Here is an 11167-nt window from a genome sequence, read left to right as displayed (position 1 = left end):
AACCACTAACATCGCTGTTGCTAGATAAATATTTTTAAAATCCCTTCTGCGTGTGTGCATGCGTGTGTGTGTGCATGTGATTGCTCCCACTCATGTGCATGCATGCACAGGTGTAGCATGAGGCAGCCAACATAGCTAAGTGGCTAGAGTACCTGCCTGGTAATTGAAAGATTCCACCCGGTTATGCCATACAGCTGCTACAGTTTTTTGTTGTTCCCTTGAACAAGAAATTTTACTTACAGTACTCCAGTCTATACTCAGCTGCTTATGGTGACCTGGAGAAGCAACCCACCCAATGGGCACCAGGTGCTAACTAGGGAAGGAAATGCCAACTGTCCATGTCTCACACAGCGTGAGAAGATCCAGGTGGGACTTTCGGTACCCACACCTTCACGTTTAAGACATGGTACAGTCTCCTGTATGTTACTAGTCCTGTGACATGGTCTTGCCTATACCCAGTAAACCAGGACTGTGACACCAGTGGACTACTCAAGTGCTATGAGTCAGTGCTGGCAAATTCTCCTAGAATGGTATACCTGAAGGCTTTGTTTTTACATGTGTGTGTGTGTGTGTGTGTGTGTGTGTGTGTGTGTGTGTGTGTGTGTGTGTATGTGTGTGTATGTGTGTTGCCTGGTTAAACAATATCTCTGCATCTTGCACAGCAGCTATGCATGAGGATTTTCCTGTTCATGTGGTGAAGCTCAAGTAATAATTATAGCTTAGGCCACACAAACTTAATTGTTAGCTTCTAATCCCTGCCAGCATTGCCGTTTTCCTTACCTCATCAAGGTTTTGTTGCATCACTGGTGAGTAAGGAAGGCCAATTAGCACCTTTTATAGTTTGTACCTTGTTAGAGTAGTCTAAGAAAATTACATTTTGAGTCATTTTAGCTAGCTAATTCAGCTATCTAGTTAGTAAAAAATAAAATAGAAATCCACCCTCCTGCACTGCTATTTTGAGTACAGGAGGATGAGAAACTAATAATTAAGCCTTATGTAGTACAGGCCCAGGTGTGTGTTCTACGTGTATCTTGGAATGAAGTAACTAGCATATAGTTAAGATGTTTGAGGCCAGACACATAAATACAATACATGAAGAAAAATGTTTATTCACCTAGTTATCCATATGGATATATATGTGTGGGTTCATTATACTGTTATACTAAATTCATTGGTCTGTTTGACAACATCCCACTAAGCTTGTATGCTTATAACTTTGTTAGCCTTATAATCCTTTTAGTGACCAGTCAGCACCTATACTGTAATCAAACTAGAATATTCATTACTTACTAGAGAAATTCATGGTTACTTCTTTTATAGAAATTAGTAGCCAGTATAATAGATTTATGATTGTGACGCTGAATGACCATTTGCTATTACGATTTTTCCATTTGAGAGGCCAGTGTGTAGAGGTGCTTTGGTGATAAAGCTACCATGCCAGGTCTTATATCAGAGAAAGTAAATGATTATGAGTTGTGCTCATCAAACCGTGACAACGTAGGTAGCATTTTCATGTTCGTGATGTCTATGTCCCACACAGTGTGCATACTGCTTAATAGATTGTTGTAAGAAGTCACAAGAGATTTTGCAACCAAGTGTGTGTTTTGTATGTAAGAAAGCCAATCTAGGATTTAGACCTTGTGGTACTGACATACTGAGCTACGTGCATGAGACCTAGAATAGGGGACAAAAACTGTCCATATTAAAACTGATATTGTTCATTGTCTGCCAGTGAACCAGTAACTTTCACAATTTAATCTACATATGTGAGGTTAAAAAGGGACACTGAATTGCTTGTTGTAGGTGTGTGTGTGTGTGTGTGTGTGTGTGTGTGTGTGTGTGTGTGTGTGTGTGTGTGTGTGTGTGTGTGTGTGTGTGTGTGTGTGTGTGCGTGCGTGCGTGTGTGCAATACACTGTACCCTATGAGCTTGATGGCTATCAATTGCCATCACTGATTTTATATATGCGTATATCAGTGTCTACTTATTGTGCAAAAGACAAACCTACCAACTCCTAAGCTAAGTTGTATCAAGTGAACATCCTGATTGTGCTGTTTCTGAAGTACATGTAAGTTCATGCGGTGTACACATCCTGGTAAAATAATTGGTGTATGTTTACACAACTATAAACTCAATGGACTGCTATTTCCTTGGATTATAAGAGGTACTACAAATTTTTATACATGGGATTGTGTAAAAATTGGTGGTGTGTTATTAACATTGTCAACATTGTGTGTATAATTTGTAGCATTCAAGATGTTGTCTAGCAATGTTGCTACGTACTTAATATTAACTTTTTAAACCATAATTCAATTAGCCATGACCAGACCAAAACCATTTGTGAGTCTTATTCAATCTGGTTTGGGTTTGGTCAATTGATTGCGAGCATTTAAATCTTTTTTTATCATGCAGTATAATGTAATTGAATTACGTACATCATAGCCTGGAGGCCAAAATTTTATTTAGCTTCTGAAATTCACTTTGGTTACCATGTCTTCAACTATTAAACATTAATTGTGATAAATTACAGTCAACAGATTTCGTACTTAATTCAGCAATAACTGCTTGACTAAAACCTGCGTACTTAATTTGAATGTCCCAATATCATATCTGTACAGGAATGTAGTTATAAAAACTGTTATTAAGATGAAATGCTATGACGGTCTTATACTCAGATCAAACGACTTGTTCGACAAAACTATTTATATTTGGGGTAATTAACACAAAAAGCATAACTCTCTTCAGTGTCTTTGTTAAAGTTTGCATTCCCTTAAAAAGATATTACTGACTGTGAACCTTGGCAGATACTGGGTATAAACATACGTATAGTAAGTATGCATTTAATTGGCATTACTTGCAGGTTGATTCAGCCACACCTATCTCTTACTATCTTTGAACTTTTTCACTGGTTATACTACCCATCCAAGATAATTAGCAATTGTTACTGAACACTATGTTGGATATCACATGCTACAACAATGGCAGCATGTCATCTGGTTTGCTTATATAGAATGACCCAGAGAGTTGTGTCCACTGCTTCAGTCACAGCTCATCCACTTCACCCATCACCCAGCCAGTGTGTGTGTGTGCTTCAGTATAGTCGTTGCTCGTTTGCTTTAGTTTCAATATGTCATACAATATGTTGTAATTGGTATCTTCCCCTGAGGGTAGTGTAGTATTAATTGTGTTGGAGCGCATGTTGTGCATGTGATATTTTAGTTATGATACCCCCAGGGTAGTGTTCTATCATGTAGTATCAGTTACAAGTGTGAAACCTCATCAATAAAAATGCCTTCGTTAATTAGGTAGCCTAATCAGTCACTTTATCCTATCCTTTATCCTCGTTACAACTGGATAATTAAACTAAACTTGTTTGAATGACACAGTGTAACCCGTAATACTCTTGTCGTAACAGTATTATGTCTGCTGTGGTGTTTCTGCTATGCTACGTTTACACCTGTGATCAAGTTTACTGTCCTCGGAATGCATGCGGTTGCTGTGATACTAGGTGGGGGTTGCAGTGATACTAGCTGGCTTCTGCATGTTTCGGACATATTTTCTGTACTTGTAATGATTTGTTTCTCAGAAATTAAAAACAAGATAGTCTTGTAATGTGAATCAGACTGTGCGGTTGGATGATGCAACATGTTACATTCATGAGCACACGTCAGTTTTGTCAACTTTATTTTTTTTCTCTATGTCTGTGATAATATTTTATTATTCAAACTATATACAATAGGGCATAAAATAATTTATTGTGTTTCATTGCCTATAGTAACCATTTGAGAGAGTAATTGGTGCAAGCATAATATGTTTAACGTACTGTTTAGATAGTGATTTTTATCTATATCGGTCTGTCTGATTTGTGTTCAGTTACAGTAATAATGTGTATTGCGCTGTTCAGAAGTTAGCCATACAGCATCCTGTTCAATAAAAATATTTGTAGCATTGGTACACACTGCTGAATGCAATTGCGTAGTCATGGCAGTTGTATGGACTCCTAATTGCTTAATTGTTTACATGTTACAGATTCTTCTACATTCTGTAGTCTGTGATGGCTTCTAGTCATATTACTTACTATTGCCTAAGGCAATCGCCTTAAGTGATATCATACGTACGTATGTATGTAAACAAGTACAAACAAGTACACAGTGTGTATTTAACAGTACAACAGTACAAAGTTATATTCACATTGTTATATAATATTATAGTTTCTTTGTACACCTTGATAAAATAGGGTCTGTCAATGAGAAATCACTAACTCTGACCAGAAATTTTCCTGTAGTTACGGTAGTAATTCTTAATACTTGATTAAGTACAAACAAAACATGATATGTTTTGATCAGTAACTACATTTGACATACGTATTGTACTTTGTGGGAGAGGGATTATTGGAGGGAGTTGACATGTGTATAGTATTAAAATACGTATATATAGCACATTATAAACTGAATTCCAATTAACTAAATATACAGAGGTACAAATACACCCACCTTAAAGTATCTTAACTGTACAAGTTCTGGTTGAACAAATTTCCATAGTTGATGATCAAAATCATAACACATCTTTTAAACCTTACTGTTTTATAAACTGTTCAACTATGAGACTTGCTAACTGTTTACACAAATAATCACAGCTCAACTATAGGCATTGCCGAGACTGAAACATACTAGTCCCATGCATATTTGGACTCATTGAGAAAACTCTTACATGTGAAGGGGGAACTCTGAATGCTACTTAATATATACGACTGTCTTACTGTTGGCATAAGTTGTGCTATTTGTGTCATAAAGTACACCGTGTGTTGTATAATAATTTTGTATTCCCATATTTAAAGCCGTCTGCTGTTCTAATAATCCTGAAACTATAATTATACGTACGTATCCTTGAAATTGTTGTACAACCAACCTTTGCAATCCAACTGGTACAATCCAAAGGTATAAGATACGTACCTACTAATCTTCATACGTATCTTCACTTAATACGTATCTCAAGTGCGATGAACTTTGACTGTGTGTGCATATTACGTATATATAGAGTTATGCAAAACCATGTAGTAACTAATGTGTGTTTTGTATTACCCATATATATATGGACATATGTGTATAGTTAGAGGTCAGCACTACAATGTTTTGTACCTTGTACTGTAGTGACAATAATGATGAGAGCTCATGCTCAGTCACGTAGACGCATCCTTTCTTAAATAGCAGTTGGTCACACAGAAGTTCATAATACATTGTGTGTCACGTTGTACAGTTGAAATAACAAGGGACTTCCTTCTGAAGTGATGTGATGACAATGGTTATTGATTGTTACAAAGGAAGTGTCTATTGTTGGTAACAGCGTAGCAAAAGAGTTTGAATGCCGTAGCGAATATTAGTTAGGAATTGAACTATGTGTGTGCATTGTCAGTAATTCCAATGCATTTATCTTTTGCCTGTTACTTCTTCACAGACTTCTTCACAGAACTGACCAAGTGAATGTTGTCTATATAGTACAGTATGTATGGTATATCCTTTTTCAGTAAAAGTTGTCTGTTTTGGTCATCTATGAGTTGTTATCTTGCTTAACAGGTGACTACATTGGGTAGGTTAATGCTTTATACATGATTTGATTTTGGCAAGTGATCATATTATACAGTAGGCTGATTAGAATAGGACACAATGATATAGGTCTACATTTCATATGTTTGGTTACATTGTTGTGTACGTATATGCAACCGAGCACATGGGACTATGTATTGATGCTACAAAACACATCTGAATTTACCATTCAGGTGTTGTTGGTAATTACACGTTGTACTTTACAGTTGCTATGTAATTTGGCCTTTTAATGCCATAGCTACTAGACTTTCAAGCAATACCCAGACAGCTGGTAGAATTATGCAAGAACTGTATCAACTATATTGACATTTTTTCTATAACAGATATCATGTAGTTATTGTCATGTCAGATGTTGGCACATTCATTGTTAAACTGTAAAGTCTTGTGTAATCAGACCCTACGTTAATGTTTGTGGGATCTTACTGATGGCATTAATTGTAGACAAGCACCTCAAAAGTAAACAGGTGCTTAAGATGTGGTTAGTACACTGTAAAAATTGAAGTGTCCCCAGGACAGTCAAAATGTTCCAATATATGGACACCAATGGTGGTAATGGTGTCCAGATCGGGACATTTTGGTGTCCTGGGGATACTTCAGTTTTTATAGTGTAACTCGCTGTGTGCAAATTGAGTCAGGCTGCACAAGACCTAGGAAAAGATTGTGATCCTGTCTAATTGGCATTCCTAGTCGTAAGGATTTTTAAGGCCATTCTAGCAATCCTAATGAACTCAGCACTTTCACTCCCAAACTGGTTATGAATTCAATGATATTGCATGATTGCAACTAATTATAAGTTTGTTCACTTCTCTGTGTTTATAATGTGTATACTTGAGTGTATTTGTGTCATTTTTAGTCATTAGCCAGCTAATTATGCAAACTTCTCTTACAAAAACTTTTGAAGAGAAGAAAAATTGTACCACAAATAGCCAAATGCAAAATACATTTTCAAGGATTCTGTGTTTGCCCAAATTAAATCCCACAAGGTTCATCTACTTTGCTGTACACTCAAACCAAAATGTCACAATGTAGAGTTTAGTATTAAAGATGATTTGCAATTAGTGAAATGTTAAAAAGCCTTAAAGACACCTATTACATGAAAGTAGTTAAGGACACAATTTTAGGGATAATTATTAGCCACATTATAGTGTAGACACTTTGTGCTTGTGTTTGATGCATCCAGAGATGTGTAATATAATATTTTCCAATTTACTGTACTTCTAGCAAATTTTTAGCACTGATCTGCTGGGTTTTTTTTGTTTTTTTTTGGTTTTTTTTGAGGATGTTGCTCTGACAGTTACTTCCAGAGAGCCCATCAATGTTTTAATTTATGTTTACATGCAACACCTGTTGTTGGCCTGTCGGCTACTAAGTTTTGCTTAATGTACTGTCACGCCGCAACTACCATGTAGGAGTACCTTTTTCCATATTTGGGTATGTAGGTAAGGATTATCTGCCTCTGCCTGATGACTTTTTGATAGTGTTACATCAGAAACACTACATACTATTATTTAGACAACTGTTTGTTTATTATTGATAGTATCAGCTAACAGGAGGTACTATACCGCATACCCCATGCTGAGACATCTAGTTACTGTTTTGTGCATTGTATGTTGATTAATATGGACAGCTTGAGTTTGAATGTACAGTAAGTAATTAAGCTAGATCATTCTCAATTAAATTAAAACATACCTTTTTAGTAAAGCACCATTGTCTCTGTAATAGTAATAGTATCGGCAGTACATATCTTATAACTAAAATTGTGATATTATTGGATTTAGTTCGTGTACGGTTGTAAACAACAAAGTGCTGAAGATCGGTACCATATTCCCTCAGCAGTGAGATAGATCATACAGTTGTATTATACTTTATATAGCTTGTCTTTTTACAGGAAACAGACTCTTCAACTAACAAAAGATGTCTAGGAAGTGAACATATACACCATGGACTAGATTTCTGGAAGTGTAATATGTAATATGTAGCTACGGCAACAGTCATTGTGATATGTAGTTCTGTACAACATGACTGCACCCTTACATTAGCAATTTGTTGCATGCTTCAAGTTGTATCACTACAATAAACTGTAATTGCCCAATTGTTTGCCTTAATTTAGTGATGTACTGTCTGATTAGGGCTGTAAGCTTAAGGATGTATCAGTAAGATTACACAATATTACATGCACAAGTCACATAATATTGTGTAATTTATTATGTAAGAATGTATCAGTAAGATCATGCTATAACTGCATAACCAGTCACTGTTGCTTGTATTGTTTGCCATGTAGCTACGGCAACAGTCATTGTGATATGTAGTTCTGTACAACATGACTGCACCCTTACATTAGTGCATGCTTCAAGTTGTACCACTACAATAAACTGTACATGCCCAATTGTTTGCCTTAATTTAGTGATGTACTGTCTGATTAGGGCTGTAAGCTTAAGAATGTATCAGTAAGATTACACAATATTACATGCACAAGTCACATATTAAATATCTGTCCATCACAAGTTACGGCAAATAGAGCTCAGTAAACTGAAGAAGTGGTCAAGGTTTGTGCTATATTGTGTACATACATACTTCTGTGTCTAGGCACTACTGTACTTACAATATTATGCCATTCACAGTGCAAGTCTTCTCTGTATGCATTGTTTCTACATAGATATATGTAGAACCTTCAATTCATTACATTGTGTGATAACCTGTTTAGTTCTATACATTTTTCAAATGAATCTTGAATTTTGTGCTAAAATGGAACTGGAACTTAAGGGATTTTCCACCTGTAATTACTTTTCTTTAATTTTTGAAACTTATGCTTATCAACTATCTTAATTGGTGTGGACAGGTTTACCAGGTTTGGTTTTCTAGTCAGTCAAATGGCAAGTCCTGAGCTAACTGACGCTTATAGTCAGGACACAACATAAACTATAAATGCTAGCATTTAATCTTAATTAAGAAAGTCATGTAGTACATAGTTACCTGAGCTTCACAGTCTAGTACTTGTCTAATATTTATGTATACAGGCTCAGCTATGTACGTATAAGCATTTAAAACTCATGATAGGCTAAGTCAAAACATTCCCCACAACATCATTTTCTTCAGTTTCCATTGCCCATGTCCTACATTTTCAGTTTATTACTGCTCTTTTGTCCCTATACCCATTGGACACACTTTCATGGTACAGTGTAGGATAAAGAACTAAATATTACGTCTACATAGGGAGAGATCTCACACTAAAGAACAACATCCCATCATACTTAGGAACATAATGTAAAACTTCATTGTGTTCTACATGTTGTTATTGTATAAGGAACGTATTGTACGTAATAGTGCTTTAGAGAGCATTGCTTTTGCTTACCGTTTCACTTTAGGATACTTCACTCAAAGATTTTCACTTAGGCTCCTAGCTATAGGTTAGTGGTAAACACCTCATACAGGCTCTGCTTTCTGTGTTCACCCTCCAGTGCCTAACTGGCTGATGATAAAAAATAAATACCACTTGTCTTTGCATCACCAGGCAAAGACAAGTGGCATGTCACCAACTACGCACAAGTTTTGGCATCATTTATATTATGATGATAGCAGTGATTGCACATGCAAATGATTGTGTTTTCAACCACGTAACTACCAGCCAGATATCAGCCTTGTATTTCTTTCATGCATGATGCCTTGGCAGTATTAATTGGGTACTATCAAGCCCGAACATCCTTTCAAAGCAGCCCATAGTATTTCCAACTAACTTCTTCTATTTTGTAAATAACAACTGACTAGAGAACACAGCCCTTCATTTTAAAGGCTATTGCTTCAATTTTAATTTTTTTTAAATAAGGCTTTAATTACAGCACAAGTGCTGAAGGTCTGTAGGACACCTGGTCCTACTGCCTGTTTAAAGTTAACGTTGTTACACAAAGTGTGTTTGAAAAGGTACAGAAAGGAGAAAAAATTCATGACTGTACCTATGTATATAGGCAACCTCAAATCAATGGGCAAGATAATTACATATGTTGACAGAGGTGTTTGCTGCTCAAATAGTTTCATAATTGAGTGAAAATCATATCTATATATATATTCATTGGCTAGTCATACTGATTTCAATCCCATTTTGTCTAAAGGTAATAGCCTTAAAGGCTGCACAGTATTCCCTCTCTAACTAAATTGATATCCAGCACTATACGATTTTGTTTTCAACTTTTTATGTTTGAAGGTGTTTTGTAGTATAGCAACGTATTGACAAGGCAACAGTCGCTAAACTTGCACAATTTGTGTGATTCTTGTTATATCTCATTCAGCCATTAGCCATTCTTGTGTGCTCAACTGTTACATAGCAACTAATTATGTCACAGTATCATAACAAACTGTCAAATGTCAATCCTGACATGAAATTAGTAGCAACTCAGTCATTATAATACAAGTCTGTCACCTGTCACGTACAATGCAATCGGATTAAATACTAAACCAAAATTATGGACGACTATTTATTAAGGTGCTGTACATGTGTCCTCGTAAATTCTGTACATGGTATTTAGCTGTTAGTTAGGGGACTAGTACTGCCATGAATGGAATTATGTTGACAATGCTGACTGCTGTAAATCTGTCAGCAACCTCAGCATGCCTGGCATAGACAAGACATTGTGGGGATTATGATAGGAGGAAGCTGCTTTACTAAAACAGGTAATTATTATCTATTATACCTTTAATGATATTGTATTATGTTAACACTGTCCGCCATATGAAGAGAATCTCTGTGTGGGATACAATCAATTGATTTAGGACCCCTAGCAGAATGTTAGTTATTTGTAACTTAGTTGCATGTTTATTTTATTGATTGTTCATGCTAAATGTTAACACTACCTCATTACAAGTGATTTACCTTTGTCATCCCTTGTTCATTGTGTTAATTGATGGGTGCTTAGTGCAAAAATGTGCACTTGGTGTGTATATGCACACATGCTGACACTGACAAATGTCAAGCATTGAAAGAGGTTATACAGCTATTGTAACACGTGCTATGACTATTGGATATAGTGTCTGTAGATGATTTCTCTATTATAGGGCTCAAACGAATAGTGGTTTTTACTATTTGAATATTCTTTATTCACAACTACCGAATATTCGAGTATTCTTTTTCAGCATTGGTATGGATGAGATATCAATAATCCTGCGGTTGTACAAGATGTCTCTTTAATGCAATTCAGAATGAACATTATTTGATCACTTATGTCATAGATATGCTTATGTAGGATCAAGAATTTCCATGTACTCTACCATTGATGTTATATATTTCCTTTGAAACGAATATTCGAATAATAGAACTCATATTCGTTTGAGCCCTACTCTATTATCATCAAGTTTCAGTTAACTGTTGATTTTATGTGAATGTTTTGTTGCAATCAACAAGGCTGGCATGAATATAATCTGTCAAATGACTGATAATTTATGAATGGAATTTGATCATTAGTCAACATGTTAATTAGTTCATTATCTAATAAAAGGAGCCGACAGTTTAGCAATTACATGGGCATAGTAACAGAGCACAAACACAGTTGGCATCATGACTATGCTGGGAGCCAA

This window comes from Dysidea avara, chromosome 9 (assembly GCF_963678975.1).
Source record: "Dysidea avara chromosome 9, odDysAvar1.4, whole genome shotgun sequence".
In the NCBI taxonomy this organism is placed as follows: domain Eukaryota; kingdom Metazoa; phylum Porifera; class Demospongiae; order Dictyoceratida; family Dysideidae; genus Dysidea; species Dysidea avara.
This window is presented reverse-complemented; position numbering follows the sequence as displayed.